This window comes from Phaenicophaeus curvirostris, chromosome 3 (assembly GCF_032191515.1).
Source record: "Phaenicophaeus curvirostris isolate KB17595 chromosome 3, BPBGC_Pcur_1.0, whole genome shotgun sequence".
Taxonomy (NCBI): Eukaryota; Metazoa; Chordata; class Aves; order Cuculiformes; family Cuculidae; genus Phaenicophaeus; species Phaenicophaeus curvirostris.
In genome coordinates this window covers 69,188,598-69,205,217 of record NC_091394.1, presented here as the reverse complement: position 1 = coordinate 69,205,217, position 16,620 = coordinate 69,188,598, and the positions used below count along the sequence as shown (strand labels likewise).

The 16,620-nt window shown below is 41.7% G+C and overlaps 1 long non-coding RNA gene across 1 annotated transcript; it reads left to right on the top strand.

Moving 5' to 3' along the window:
• The first annotated feature begins 15 nt into the window (after positions 1-15).
• Positions 16-4,710, top strand: LOC138719224 (uncharacterized). Its single transcript, XR_011337190.1, has 2 exons — positions 16-439; positions 564-4,710. It is a non-coding gene; the product is annotated as an uncharacterized lncRNA (long non-coding RNA).
• The last annotated feature ends 11,910 nt before the right edge of the window (positions 4,711-16,620 follow it).

The following is a 16,620-nucleotide window of genomic DNA, read 5'->3' as shown; positions in this document are numbered from 1 at the left end:
ACCAGTGGCACACAGGCTACATGATTAAACACTGCTGAGCATCTCGATACCTGTGCTGAAGAGAAAGCATAGATCAGTGTTACCTACACATCTTACCGCAGAGGTGAGTGCCACACAGCGCTGCACTGGTCTGGCAGGCGTGGAAAAATGAAGCTTAAAACCGTTGCAGTAAGCCCAGGGTGTCTCCAAAAACTCAGTTTGTGTTTGGCTGAGGAGCCAAAGCAGTGCCAGGCCTCCTCCAAGGTGGCAGGCTGTCAGGCAGCACAAGTAACAGGTCTGTCCCCCAAACGGTTTCTGTGTTTTCACGTGCATTTGAAGGAAAGCTTAAAAGTGACTCTTGCGTGTAGTTGATATTCTTTTGCAATGTGATTTGATACTGCCCTCTGGGGGCAGTTTACAGGCCAGCACAAGAGGTTTAGGTAAGCCACTTCCACTGCCAGTTCATAGAATCATAGAATCGTTAGGGCTGGAAGGAACCTTAAAGATCATCTAGTTCCAACCCCCCTGCCATGGGCAGGGACATCCCACTAGATCAGGTTACCCAAGGTTCCTTGATATATCAGGTTCCTTGCACAGAGAAAAAACCTTTTTCTTACTACAAGCAGGTGCTTTTCTTAAGATAAAAAAAACAAGGAAAACAAAATTCCACCATACAAACCATTGTGAATCTCTCACTGTCTCTCTGTAGCACCGGCAGCTGGGGAGAACTCCAGAATTCAGAGGACCTTGTCCATAACTCATCAAAAAAACCCTGCAGTCTGTTGCCACTGAAAATGTTTCGGTGCTTAATCAAAGCCACACAGACCTGGGCTCTCCAAAATTCCTCTAAGAATTTTGCTGTTACATGATATGAAAAAAAGTGTTAAAATCTTTGTGTCTGCATCTGAGTTGATTCTGCCTGCGGAACCGAGAGCACATCCAGTAGACTTCAGATATGTAGGGAGTCATTCTCAGTACAAGCCATATAGCTCCAAATGTTTCAAATATTTTCATTAAATAAAAACATGTGCAATAGCCATGTATATTAATTCTTAAAAGTCTATGAAAATAATTAAGTTAAAATACTGAGAAGTGTGTGCTTGCACTTGAAACTTTAAAAAAACCCTGAGTTACTCATTGCTAGCTCTTGAGTTTTATTAATGCACTAAACCAGCTTTGGACAGAGTAACTTTTTTCTGAAAACTGAGAAGGAATATTTTTTTCTCAATTTATCCAAGTAATTAGGTAATAAATAGTTTGTTTCTGGTCACTGGGTTTTAGAATGAGCAAATCTTATCATTTTGCACTTCCAGTATTCTTTGTATGGAAAACACCTTTCCTGCTTTTTCATTTCCCAGTGAATGATCAGTTCAGTAGCTACAGGCAATGTTTCTTCACTTAGATTGCAAAAAAAAATCCTTTGATAAATTTACTCTTCTCATTGTAAATCCTGATTGTCTGATTTTTGTGTTTTTTCTAGCTTCAAAAATGCTTTTTTGCAATTTTCATAGATACAGTTGAATAAAAATTGCAAGGAAGAATCTAAGTCGTCACTGGCCTAAGTGCATTCACTTTTTTTCCTAATTAAGAGCACAACAAAATATGAAGTATCATGGCCAAAGTCAATTCGTTGCTGAATTAAATATTTTTAGAACATTCTGATCAGTAAAAAGTAGTAATAATTTTTAAAGTTACCTTTGGTAGTGAACTTCATTAAGTATTACAAGTGAGAAAGCAGTTTTTCTTCAAAAAAGCACAAATGGAAAACAAAGTTGAAATAGATCATTTAAACCAAGGCTTTCTCTTTGTCTTTAAGCCCATCCTGCCTGGTGCATGATTTTACATTCAGGGATGCTCAAGACAACAGACATTCTGTGTTGGAAGCAGCCAGGTTCCAAAATGTTAACTGAAATAAAAGCAAAAGTGAACGAGGATTTTCTAAATTGCAGCTTGGCTGTAGCTAAAAAAAAAAAAAAGCCAAAAAAGCACTACTCACTACTGAACTGCAATTTCAGCATTTTAAAAGAAGCGCATTTTAATCTAGCTCATGCAGAACAGGTAAAACCAGGTTTCTGTTGATTTGCTTGTCTGTCTCACTGGGCTTATACTTGCTAATAAGCCTCAGAGCAGGGTGCACCAATACTCAGATGACTGTGATCGAATTGAAATCTCACAAAATCCCAAAATCTATTATACATTACTGCAGAAACAGCAGCCTTTGAATTAAAAACTACTTAAAATTATCTAAAAAAAAAGCAGCTTATTCTTTATCTGGGAAATGCTGTTCAGCTACCATTAACTCACAAGTTGTGTGCTTAACTAGTCTTCTGTAGCTTTGTCAGGTTGCATTTTCATTGAAACTAGATGGTGTTTGAGCTACATAGCAAAGAACCTTCCTTTGATCTTTGTAAATGAATGTATACGTACAAGCTATGCATTTTCATACATTGTTGAATCAATTTAACTCCAACTGCTTCCTGTAGGTTGGCAACCCCCCAGACTTCAGGAGATGAAAGTGCTTCCATCTCCTTTAACGTATATTTGTCTCCCATCCTGTTTCTGCTCTCCAGAAGCTTGAGATGCAGGATAGAAGCACTGAGCTGCAGGGCCTCAGGAGCAGCAAGGCCAGGGGGCTGTGGCCAAGGCAGGGACCTGGCATGGTCTGGGGGAGCAGTTTGGACTCCTGGGGCCTGCGAGGCCAAGCGGGCTCCGTAGGGGCTATAGTCTCACAGCTGAGACCTGCTGCCCCAGATGATAATTGCTGAAAACCCTCAAATCCTTATCCTAAGCACTGACTGCACTTCAGGGCTGGGGTGTGTAAGATCTGAAGGATCAGACCTTAGTTTTGGTGTACTGTGTGTTGGAAGGGAGTTGGAAAGATGGAAAACGGATGTCTTGTTGTAATTACATGAAGGAAAAAGGTACTGCATGCTACTTTCTTACTTAAATTTTGTGTTCTTGCTCTAATATACATGAGCCCAGTCTAGTCAGTGAATGAAGTGTGTTTCTTACAGTTTATCCTACAGGAGGAAAGACAGCAAAAATAGATGCATTAAGAATATCCTTGCTTTAGAGTAAAGCAAGCCTGGACTTCACAACAAAGAAAGATTTTGTTTATGTGCAAACTAATCAAATATTTGATACCAGTATGAAGGCAGTGGTATTCTTATCTATCCAGAGATGTGCACTCATCCAGGCTATGTTTAATTGAAAAGTACTCTTACAGTATGTATTTGTATTTGATGGGCTAAGGCCTTTCATTTTATATTCTTTACAAGAATTAGCGTGGAAAAATATGTTTTCCCATTTATTGAACTACCTGCCTGTGCTACTTGTTCATTTGCATAAAGAATATTTCCACTATTTCAGAGGGTTTTGGGTTGTTACGGGGTTTTTTAAACACTGTCCTTTTAAAAGAATGCAGTGCTTTTTGTATGTTGCTCGACAGAAAAACATACTCTTTACCAGGGCCCCTACAGCATGATCCACAGAACCCAGTGACTTGAAAATAATGCTTGAGGACAGGTCTTGAGGGGTTGTCAGCTGCCGTATCTCCCTTAGCTGTGACCATTTCTAGCAGCAGAGGACCTGCCCGGGGAGGGTTATGCAGAGGTAGCTGTAGGGATGCTCAGTGTGGCACAGGAGGCTCTGGAGCCAGCAAATCTCTGTTCCCAGGATGTGAGGCAACAAAAAGACACTACAGCATCTCTCTCAGCTGAACTGCAGGGCTGGGGGAGCTCCAGCTGCAGTCCCTCAAATCAAAGCGCTGACTGCGACTGCCAGTCCTTTGCTGTCACTATCGCAAAGTTAAGTTTTTAAAATGAGAAAGAGCTTCCAACTCTGGCACTAATGGAAATACTGAATACTTTTAATATATATATATATATATTTGGAAAGTATTTGAAGAAAGTGTTCTGTCTTTTTTTATATGACTTTTAGCCAAATAGAAGTATTCTGATTATTACTTCTGTGGATACCTGTCCACCTGTAAATAAACTCATATATTCAGGTACATGAACCTGAAGGAAAAAAAATAATACTGACTGTTCACGGGCTATGCGCTTTGCTAGCTTTTGGTTCCTTTGTACATAAGAGGTAACTGTTTAAATGCTGGGGTGGGTGGGTTTTTTTTATTTAACTGTTGTTCCTCGAAAGAAAGAAAGAAGAAGAAAAAACTTTTGACTTTGTTTTCTCTTTTCTGAGTTAATACAAAGATTTTCTAACTTTTTACTGCAGAAATGGATAAATACCTGGTGCTATGTGAATTTGGGTCAAACTGGCCATAGCAGACACACCGGTTAGCATGCACTTTTCCCGTGGCACACAATGTATTTTCTCAGAAGGGACTTTCAAAGGACCATCAGATGTTTACATTTCTTCTTGTTGCCCCAAATAGTTTTGAATATTGGAATAACTTCCAGAAAGTAGAGATAAAGTCATGATCCATCACTGATGTGACAAATCCTTACATTAGGTATCTACAACAGGTTTGTACAAATGCCATTTTAGAGATAGTTGAAATATTGGGCTTTCATACTTCGTAATGCTTTGATGTGACAATAAATATGCTGTTGCTATCTAGTCTAACCTCATTGTAGACCTGTAACTTCCTGTTTATGGTTATGTCATGGATTGCACTGGCTTGAATTCAGCCAAATACTGACTGTTCAGCTGAAATATTCTGACTGTTACGATGTCCACAAAACATTAATTAAATGCACTTGTATCTGACTGCCACAGAGTATGTCAAATTATTCATGTAATAAAACTCTTGAGTATAATAACTTTTGCTACGTGTTTATGTGAACTTTAGTTCTTTTACAGCCATGAATGTCAGGCAATCAACTGAGGACCAACTCGAGTCAGTGACAGCCTTTGCATCGACCTCATTACAAACAGGACTGAATTCCTCCCCTTCAATCTGAAGGCAGATATTTAGACACGATAACGTGAGCCAAGACACATAGGACAGGAATGTGGCCCTTGAATGGTAAGGTTTGGCCCTGTGAATTTTAAGTGTGGCCTTTAGCTAGTGACTGTGGTTTCCCACTTCCAGGTTTGTGCTATGAAACTGGTCTTCCCGATGCATTAAGCTAGCAACACTTTTCCTGTCCTGCTCCTGCCTGGCAGTAGAGGAGCAGCCTCCCTGTGCACACCAAGGACTCCTGACGGGCAAAGCTTCACTGGAACAAGACGTGCCTTCCTCATGGTAAAGCTAATGAAGCGACTGCTTCAAAGGGGCAGGTTGGAGAGACATTCCTGAAGCAGGGAGTAGTTCATTACCAAAAAAAAAAAAAACCCACAAAAAAAAAATCATTATTAACTAGTACCATTTCTGTCCAAGTTCTTAGCTCCCTTTCTAGCTTTGTTAGGCCATATTTAGATTTCCCTTTAGCTAATGCATTCCTACCCACCGCCACAAAGCCAACTCCAATATAAATAGCAAGGCTATTAAATTTAATGAGTGGTTTAATCACTCCTCTTTGCATTTTTCTCCCTTCAAGCAACACCTCACCACCACACACATGCAGACACAGCCCTCCATCTCTAGGAAAGAGGATCTCTAAACTAATTTGTTCTTTAAAAACAGAGTCAAAACAGCTCAGGCAGAGACCCTGCTCTGCTGCCTGACAACATGGATCCTCACTAACAGTCAGGCTTGTCTGAATGGTCCCTTCCTGAATATGCATGTAATCCCGGGGATTACGAGGCACTGCTGGAGTGAGCAGCACTCCTCATAGCTTCTGTTGGAGGAGTTTGTTGTCTTCATAGTCCCACTTCTGCCACACAGACCCAAAGCTGTCATACTTGTGTCATCAGAGTTGGTAATCCTGCAACCGAGTCCTCTAGATGTTAAAAGGAAAGGATTTGAAGTCATATAATTAAGTAAGGAATTATTAAATAATAATAATTAAATAGGGAAGTGGTTTAGTGATATTTCAGATTAAATTCCACTAAGTAAATGCCACTTTAAGAGATAATAATCTCTGCTGTAATTGATGTTGCTGAAAACAGGCATATAGACCATTACAGTTCTCTTTATGTAACCAACATGTTTTCTACTTTCGTGCAGGCTTTGTCTCTTTTTGAGCCAGTTCTGAAGCTTAAGAAGTTACTGCCGTAGGTGCATTTGGTGTAGAAATATTTCACATCTTCATGTACTCCCTTTAGAAGATTTTGAGACGGAATGATTCCTTCTCTGCCTGCATCAGTGACTTCCTCTAACCTCAGTTCTGGCTAAGGTCATTCACTAAATTGAAATTTGGGCTTCAAATACTCGTGGCTGCAAGAAAAAAAATTTATTGCAATACCCTGTGCATTTTGCACCTCAAATGTTGCCATCGTCCTTTTGTGCCGGTACCTTTGAGAACTTTTCTCGAATGTGCGGTTACAGGATCATCCTGGTATAATCTTACTTCTTCTGTGAAGTCCTAGTGGAAACCTGCTGCACTGAAAGCGATTTCTTAGCAATGAAAATACCGCTTGGAGAGCAGCAGCATTATTTTTGTGCCCCTTAATTGAACACGTTATTTTCTGGTTTATTTGCTTAAACTGCCAACTTTTTTCTCCCTCTCCCACCTACTCTTCTGTATGATGCCAGGAAAAATATTTAGGTTAGAAAAATTGGCATATTGGCTTGGAGACTAAGCTACATTTCTCTTAATAGTTAACAAAATAAAAAGCAAATATTATGCTAAGATTTGTATTCTAAATTTAGCTTCAGAGAGGAGAAAGAAAGAAAAAGACTTTGCACCTTCCTGAATTCTGTTTTTCTGCTTCATCCCCAGATGTAGTTTTTCTTTCTTTTTCAATTTTTGTGGAAGGAGAAGAGTTTGCATACATATTTGTTTTGATACAAGGCAAATTTCTCATTACTCTTCATCTCAGCTTTGCCTTATAGTCACTAGAGTACAGCGTCCTACTCTAAGCTTCATTGATTTTTTGCCGTGTTGTAAAAACAAAACAAAATTCATGGACGAGGAGGAATCCCTACCAAGGACTGGGTTAAATGGCCAAGCCTCTTTTTAAGTGACCTTATGGCACAGCTCCAAGCGTCTTTGCTCTCTGCACAGATCTCACTGATCCACGAATCTTTAACTTCAGTATTTTACAGTAGTATTTGAACATCCCCTTTTGGGTAGAAGCAGGCATAACCTCCCTTCCCTGACTTTTTAACTGTTAACTTTGCAGGCTTTTAAGCTTTCCTTCATAATATTATAACCAGCATTTTTAATACTGATATTATTTTATATACAACATGTATAATAATATACATGCATGTGTGTATATATATAAAAGTGATGTAGATAGTGTGCATATGTGTGTGTGTATATATATATGTGGTTCAGAGACTCTTCATAAAATTAGTTTTCAGAATGAGGACAGAAAAAGGAAAAACAACTAGAAAACAATTTCTAAACATTTTCTTATTAGGAAAGATAAGGTAAAAAATACACGCGAGGTAAAATTGTATTACGTACAACTGTTACTGAAAGCAACTCAGTGCTCACCAGTTTTATTTAAACTGGTGGGCACGGCACATTCCACATCTGAAAATATTTTGAAGACCCTTCACTGGAGGTGCACGCTTATCTAGTGCTGTCCTCTTGTGGTATGCAGTGAACCTGCAGTCACCAGAAATCAGAGTCATAGAATCATACAATCAGAGAATCATAGAATCATGGAATCGTGGAATGGTTTGGGTTGGAGGGACCCTAAACATTATCTAGTTCCAACCCCCCTGCCCTAGGAAGGGACACCTCCCACTAGATCAGGCTGGCAAAGGCCCTGGCCTTGAACACCTCCAGGGATGGGGCAGCCAGAACTTCCCTGCGCAACCTGTGCCAGTGCCTCACCACCCTCATAGTGAAGAAATTCCTCCTTGTGTCCAGTCTAAATCTGCCCCTCTCCAGTTTATACCCACTGCCCCTTGTCCTATCACCACAAGCCTTTGGAAACAGTCCCTCCCCAGCTCTCTTGTAGCCCCTTCAGGTACTGGAAGGTCACTAAATAGCTGGCAAAAGTCAACAGCAGGGCGAGGCGTGAGAAGTACAGGTAGGCTGGCCCTCCAGACCCAGGCTGGAAACTTGGAGAACACCAAACCCACATCCCAGAGGGCACATACACACACACACCCCCCGCCCTTGCAATTTTAATTTTTAACTCCTGAGCACAAAAAATCCTCCATCTCCCACAAAACTGAAACAAGGCAAATCCAGCAGGTAACAGTTCTTAAATTTGAGAAGGATTTCCCTAAATTCTTCACAAAGCTTTAGGAAGAGCTTTAGCAGGGAAGTGCTAAAGTAACAGGAATGTTGTCAGTGATCCTTGCAGATCAGAGCTGTATTTGTATCGTCACCCAATACTGAACTATCTCATGTACAAGGCACAGAGCATCCCCCTCTCATTACATGTGGTTGTGTGCATTTGACTAACTAACCTGTGGAATCCTATGTCTCCTGTCTCACTTGTGATATCTTTCTTATTGCCCTGATTCCCACCAGCATGACTTAACACAACAACTGGGACAGTGAGGCACATGTGCTCTACATCTCTGCTATTCACTCCTCTAACCACTTCTCCTTATCATTCAAATCAGTTTGCCTGTTCTATCTAGGCATGAGAGGATCAGAAAATGAATCAACAAATGGAAACCCAGAAATTTTTAATAACATCCCTCAGCGATGAGCCCATGTAAGGCCACAGGACGCAGACACTACTAGCTCTGCCAGGAGGGAACCGTCAAAGCCTGAGGGCTGTGACAAGGAAGACGGGATTAATCACATTCTTATCCCACTCTGAATTCCAGCTGCACCAGGCACCCTTTCATTTTTGTTACACCTATACCTGTCCCGTTAGACCTGATTCCCCCTCCCCAGGATACACCTCACCAGCCAGTGCAGGGCGTCCCCTACCCGCGCAGCAAAAAGGGTGTGCTGAGTCCTGCCTCAGAAGGGGGAACACAATCATTCCTGCATCCTCGCTCTTTTAGCAATGTCAGAAAATGCACTAGGTACAAAGCAGCCCTTTCCAGTGCACCCTCAGAAACGGGAGCGCAAGGATGCCTTCATCTTTCTGCTACAGCTGTAATGGGGACTCAAGCACAAACACCAGAGGACTTCTAGCTAAAGCTCTGTGCTTTAAAATCTCACCCCTCACAACAAGCACAGAGCAAGCCATCCCCGGAAATCACTGCAAGCCATGATTTGTGCCAGATGTGCACCTCAAATGCTGTGTTCAGTTTTGGGCCCCTCACTACAAGGACAGTGAAGTGCTGGAGCATGTCTCAAGAAGGGCAATGAAGCTGATTTTTCCAAGCTAAATATTTCTGTGTTTTAATTAGCCCTTTTCAGCCCATCAACCCAACTTCTAGCCATCTTAGAGCAGAAACTGGCTCGTTATTTTCACTCCTTTTTATTTTCCCCCTCTTTTCTGTTCCCTGTAGGTTCCTTGCTCTGATGTACAATAGTATCACTGCCATTATGTCCCATCATGCTTGAGGCATGAAGTTAGTAAAGTGGTGACTCACGTAACCAAGTTTAGCCTGAGCTGCTAGCTTGACTGACCAGGCTTTCTGAAGTGCTGTAACACGGAGGTTTCTGTTAGGAGATTCAAATGTTATCCTCTTTAGAAAGGGCTGGTTCCTCCCTACTGGTCATGGACCCCTTGACCTTTGAAACCAAACAGGATACAGGATAAGGCATGGAAGGAGTAAGGAAAATGGTTTTAACTTCCACAGTTTTGGTAGAAATTAGAAATTTCAAAAAATATCCAGAAAAATCCCATTTCCAGGCTGCTTCTTTCTTGGGTTCTCCTCTTTAGATGTTTACATTTTCTCCTAGAACGGTGGTCAGGAATTTTAGCATTTCAGGATGAACTTAGGCCATGTGGCTCCCTATGTGGGGTGATTTTCAGAGCTCCTCCCTCTGCCAGCTCTGTTGCTTCCCAAAGCCAGCAGCAAAATGCGAAGAACAGTCTCTCACAGAAGATGTTTCCTATTTAGAATTGGCACTTGATAGAGATGTATCCTGCACGGCACTTCCATGAGACATGTGGCGGGAGGCAGACCTGGTGTAGCAGCAGGGCAGAGGAACTAGAAAGCTATCAGAGGAAAGCAAGATGAAAGTGCAGAGGAAATGAAGTAAGTGGGTGATAAAATAATTTCTGTTATAGAGGGAGATACCCAGAAGGATCAAAGGATCTCTTTTATTTGCATTTTATCCTCATTTCACTTCCTTGCAGTTCTTGCCTCTGCTGTATATTATTATCACCTCTATTATAAAACTTTCTGGTTGCTTGCAATTATCCCCCCTTTAATCTCATGCTAGGCTCTTCCCCTTTGATCCAGTGCAGCGCATGCCTTCTTGCCATATGACTGATTGTGTGACTGCTGCATATATATGTGTAAAAACATAATTTTTTACCTATTTTTCCCATTGTGGCTCCAGTTTAAGTCTATAAAGTCTAGGCAAAGTTGTGTGTCCTTCACAAAATCCTTTCTGCTTACCTCAATTCAGGTGGATTCAGTTCCAAATAAAAATGTTACAAATAGAAATCTTCCTCTAATACCTTTATTTTAATTTTGCATGTAAGTTACAGTTACAATTTCATACAATAAAAGGACATGAGCTACAGAGAGGGACACCTAATTATGACCTCATTGGCAAGGCTAAGCTGAGCTCAATGAGAAGAGACAAACCTGTCACTGGCAGACCCTTGATTCTTTCTCTACGTTTCAGCTTATTAAAAAGAACCCCCACCTCCTCCTGCTGCTCCCTCCCTCCCACCTGGGACCACAGCTTGCCCTGTCCCTCAAAACTGGGCTTGACGTCAGGGCTGAGATATTACTAAAGAAGAACTTAAGGGCCAGGAGAAGAGCCCTGAGATGACAGGAAAGAGGTCAGAGACAGTCAGAAGTCAATAGGGAAGATGTTCCTTCTCCAAAAGACAAGCTGCTGCTTCCTTCACTAGGGGGAAATGAGGCAAAGCAGAGCTGCCTGGCCCAGCCTGTTCCCATCACTCTGCAGAGGGCTGTGGCTCTCTCACAGGGCTAACACCAGATGATGCCCTATTCTCTGTTTTCTCACTGGTTTTAGGTCTTTTATTTTTCTCCAGCTGCACTCTAGCCCTTTGAGTGTATGAAACATGCTGACACTGGTTGGCAAAGAAAGTCTCATCTTCATTCTTCAAAGTGAACACTGAAGGAACTGGTTTAAGTAAGCCAACTGTATTTCTTAATGCTATAAGAAGTGTCAAAAAGCCCACATAATATTTGAAGAGTTTGTAGCATGAATATTGTTAACTAAACCTTTTGATATGAAAAGGAACATGATGGACATTTTCTTCTTTACCTTGATCACTTCCTTCCTTCCGCTGAATTCCTGTAATAAGCACCCTGACAGCTCATGGAAAAAAGAGACACTGAAAGGAGCCATAGAAAAAAGTTAGGAGAGCACCCAAACTGTAACTCTCATTCTGGCCTCCTCAAATCTTCCACAAAGCAAACCATCGTCCAGAAAAAGCAAGCTTTTATTTTATTCTCCTTATCTATAAAAAGCATCTGCTCCTCCTGTCCTTCAGAGAATGTTCTCCATTCAGATTCATTCCCCATCATTCCTCGACTTCCGTATCCTCAGTTACAAACTTCTATCCATCACCAACTCTCTCCTGTCTCCACTATCACCTTCCTTGTGAAGAAGAGAGCTACTTGAGATTTAAAAAGAGCAACAAGCTATTTTGTTTTGTTTCCCTTCACGTGAGTTCTGTACTAATAAGCACTGAACAAAGGATCTACAGAGACGGGAGTGACAATATGTATTTAATTTTTTTGCTCTAAGCTCTTGCCTGTACAACATTGTCTCTCTGGAATTAAATCCACTAGTAATAATGCAAGATGTAGCACCTCATTTCTAGTATTCTTAGATCACAACATGACCTTCAACACCTTTCCACTGTCACCTTCCCAGACTATACTGCAGAAACACAAATGATTTGCATGTGTTATTGAGTTAAAAGAGAGACCTCAAGATCTTGCTGCCTCACATCCTTCACGTGCCCTACACTCCTTGGCGCACTGGCAGGTCTCTGACGATGCAGCACAGCTTTCTTTTTTTCTTTTTAAAATCTCAAAGAGTGGTTAGTTTATTGATGTCCCCTGTGCTCTGCCCTGGTGATTAATTACATTTCCTTCTCACTCAGAAATATACTTCACTTGACAAACTGTTGGAGGCTCTAACATCAATAGCAAGAAACCAGATCTTGCTATGCAGAACTGAAAAGCCCTGTGCTAAAACACCTTTTGCAGCCACGAGTATCAACACCCACTCATCGCGTTGCCTTTTTCAACCTTCTCTTTAGTAAGGTGCATTAGTCAGGCTCCTGAAATAAGCACCTCCAGGGCTTATTTTCTCTCGTGGACTTGCTTTGAACTCAAGCCATCCTGTGCCTTCCCAAAACACTAATAACTGTGGTAATAAATATATCTGATAAGAGTTCACAGAACATTAACATCAGCAAGCCAACAAATGGCTACAAGTGTTGGAGAGCACTACATGCAGAGGATACATAACAGACTGTGGAGGCAGTTTAAGATCTCCAGAGGGCAGCTGCCCTCCTGGGGAGCACAGATGGGCACAGCTGATAGGAATTGACTCACAGGACTGGATGCCCAGCTCAGAGACTTCAAATGCTTTCAGTCTGGGAGGGGATTAGGTTGTTTGCCGATTCAAGTGTTTTATGAATCACTTCAAGAAAGAAAGTAATGGATTCTGTTGGTTTATTTTTGCTGGGTAGTGGTGTTCTGATTTCCTAGGCTTTAGGAGAAAAATAATGTTTTGTCTGCATTGCTAATGAAGTAATAGTGGTAGTAGCAATTACCTCAGTAGGCTGGTAAGAGGTATAATGCATGGTCAGTCTACTAGTTTGTGACATGAAGAAGTTGTGGATGGGTTGTGAGGCTGGGGCTAGAATATCACAGAATCACCAGGTTGGAAAAGACCCAATGTACATTGGATGTGTCTGACCTTCACAGAGGAGAGACAGATACACCAGAGGTTAACTTCTGATGTCACTCCCATGAGGTGTGTGCTCTGGGGTTCTCTGTTCAGCCTTTCCTATGTTAGCAGTACAAAGCAAAAGGGCTCTCACTGGCTATTCTGGCAGCTCAGATTCCTGGGATGTCAGAACTTTGTAGGCAACTTCCTGCTTGCCCGGAGCCCGGGTTTGCAGTGCACAGAGAAATCCCTTAGTGGGCTGGTCTTCTAGGGAAAGCTGGACTCCAGTTCCCTGAGTGTGGTGTCCCCATCATAAGGAGAGGGAAGTGAACCACTAGATATTGAGGTCTGTCTCAGGTTTTGATGTTTTGTCTTCTGATCTTAAGGTGTGATCTTGAGTCTGTGTGGAGCATATTTCTTCAGGAATCAGTACCATATGTAAGGACTTTTCTTCTTTAATAGCCTAGAGACTCGAGATTGTGTTGAGTCTGTCCAGATGCTATATTCTCTTTCAGGTGCCACAGCCTATATTTCATCTCAAAGGCCTTCAGTACATTTCAGCTACACAAGGGCTATCCACCACCTCCTCGGTGAACTGTACCTTATCCACCCAGCAAACTATACGGCAAGCGGTGGTGGGAACACATACTGTGTTCCATTAAATCTGTAAAAGGGATATCAGGGTGTAACTATCCAAAGTGGTGACAATCAGGTTGTAACTATCCAAAGTGGAAGCTGGCCAGAGCACAGGGCTATGACTCCTCCCTGTTACTCCAGGTTACTTCTAGGGGAAGGGGAGAGTGTACTGGCAACTGCATTTCTACGACTGAGAAAGGAGACTCCGCAGTGTGTATAGTTCACCTGCTGACTTCAAACACTGTGTCAGAGCACAGATTCAAAGTCTAAGGGGGAGAAGGATGCACATGGACTGCAGAGGAAACATCTTGGTTACATCTTCATCCAGATGGAAAGAATTACTGCAGTCTCATTGCAGAGGCCATAACTGCAGGTGTTGCTGGTGAATTCGGTGCAGCTGCCTGAAGGCATAGACAAAGCCAGCGAAATGAGAAAAGCAGTACCTCCAACTGAGGTGCAGTCAGCAGTGAGGTTATCTCAACAGGAACTGGTATTCCTAATGACTTGTGACAGAAGATGAAAATACAGTTTTTATATTGTGAAAGCTGCAGTATTGAGGACTTCTTCAATTTCACAGCAACACTTCCCTGCCATTTGGTCTATTTCAGCTTCTGAATGGTGTCCTTCAATCTCAGCCCTTCTTCTGAGACTCCAGGTTTATACTGAGCTGACACAGAAATTATGGTTGTGCCGATTTCCTTCTTCTGCAACAGAACTGTTCTGCTTGTGCTGCAGATAGCAAGAACTCGGTTACTGAGGGGAAGATCAATATCAGGAGAGAATTGAGTTGGAAGTGACATTTCTGGCTAGGAAAACAATGGTAGAGATTAATCCAGTTTATAGTAGGCCTGTTCAGTAAACATTTGAACAATTTCTTTCCTGACTAAATCTTTAAAGAGTCTGGGTGTCCTTGGTTTGCATTAAAGTCTAGAAGTAAGAGGATGTTTGTCACATATATTAAGTTTTATGGTTGCTTTGAAACTTGCACCAGACACTTTTTATGGAACAATGCAACTATGAAGAAGTTAATATTTTTTTTTTCTAGAAAAATGAAGTATTTGATCACTGAATCAACCATCTTAATTCAAACTTGTCTTGCTGGAACACATTGGAAATAAACTGGATTGGTTTGGTTATGACCTGTTTGTGTCTAAGCCCCATGACACTTCTGGGAGATGTAATCTGAGATACTTAATCCTTTTTCCTCTGTGGATGGTTCTTTTCGTCAAGATGTTTCTTCCCTTAACCCACTCTTTTCTCTGCCTGGGACACAACATTACACTAGGAGAACAGTGACTGTGTTGAATGGGGTATAGACTCTGAGACCTGTAAAGCAGAGGCACTAAAACTACCTGTGAGCATATGTCTCCATGTGAAACAAAGCTAAAAAGAACTGTTTGGATTGGAAACTGTCAAAACAAAACTTTTCACATGGGAACATTTCTAAATATTTCATTAGCAGGTGGGGGGGGTCATATTCTTCAGCCTTTATCCTGAACTTGAGACAAAAACATAGTGTTGAAATTATCAGAAATTAAGTGCTCTGATTCCTTACTTGTTTAGCAAAACACCTGCAACTTTGATTGAGGTCAGCTCAAATTAAAGTTTCTGAAGAGAATGATAACTACAACAGCAACAAAGCTCTACCCCAATGTGGGCTTGTGCAGCCAAGCAGTGGGATGGAAGATGTCTTCTCTCCCATAATGTGCCGTTCTAGGAAGCATCCTTCCCTCTTACAGATCTAGAATTGTGCACACGCTTTCTTTGAACACTGACACAGTGTGTTCACAGTTGCCTCGTCCCACAGTGCATTCACAGGTGAGTAAGCCAGGTGTGGTCCCCACTTAAGCAACCTCCTGTGCAGACTGAGGGCTTGTCGCCTGGGAGTTGGAACATGTGTGGTTCCATTGAGAAAACGGGGGGCTGTGGCTACCCAAGGGGCTGGCAAGTTGAGTTCGTCACCACAGGGCCGCTTCTAACTGGCACTGCTCAGACTATAAGTGCAGATCAAAACTCTTCCTTTTTAAGAAATTTTCCAGATGTGGAAAGGTTGTATCTGGATCCACACAGGATATGTGGCTTGCCTAAACCAACTTGGTTCCAGTGCTGTGAAGGCAGGGATGCCTGCAAACCATCCCTGAGAATATTATATTGTTTCCCTGGCAGGTTATAGCAGGCAGAGAATTCTGCTTTCTAAACAGAGCAAATGACTATTTCTGAGGACAGGCCACCAGATATTTTATGTCACTTAGTTTCTGATTTAAAAACAGGCTTTAAAATCTGACAAAGATGTCTGGTGGCAACGTCTTTGATCTGCCCCTGCTAAAAAACAATTTAATTAGATGGATTACATCTACATGGAAGGCAAAATATGTTATTAGAGGGCAAGTAGCACTCCAGATTAAGAGGACTTGGGTTAGAAGTCAAAGGTACATATCTTGTTTGTTGAGATAATCACAATTATTACCCTGAGAACACTTCTATTATTTGTGCCACCTATATGAGTATAATTCATAGCTTTGTGCAATTCTCTGTTTGCTCTAGGGAGGTAAAACAGGAGGCATCCTTTTGTTGATCCTGCTTTTTGGAAGGCCACTGCTTGTTGGCCTGCTGTAAAGATAAACCTCTGAGCCCTTTTAGTGCATTTTGTTACACCTCAATAGCTGGATCCTAATTTTGGCACAAGCTGAGGTAGGTAATTGAAGAATAGGCTTGTAGGGACAGCAGCCACTGGAAAAGAACAAACGAAAGATAAGATAGTCTATGCTCATCACAGAGCTGTGCTTAGACAGAGTGGAGATGTTTTATCTCAAACTGGCAATGATTTCTGCCTCTTTGATCTACTAATGTATAGTTGAGGGAAATGTAACACAAGGAGCTTCAAAACTGGAAGAATTTCAACGCAGTGTTTTCTGAAGTATCTTAAAGTTATCTGAGAGACACGATCTGACAGTCCCTGGCACGGGAGGAAAAAGGACTAGAAAGCAGTGGACAGCTAAAGAGCATCTTGTGT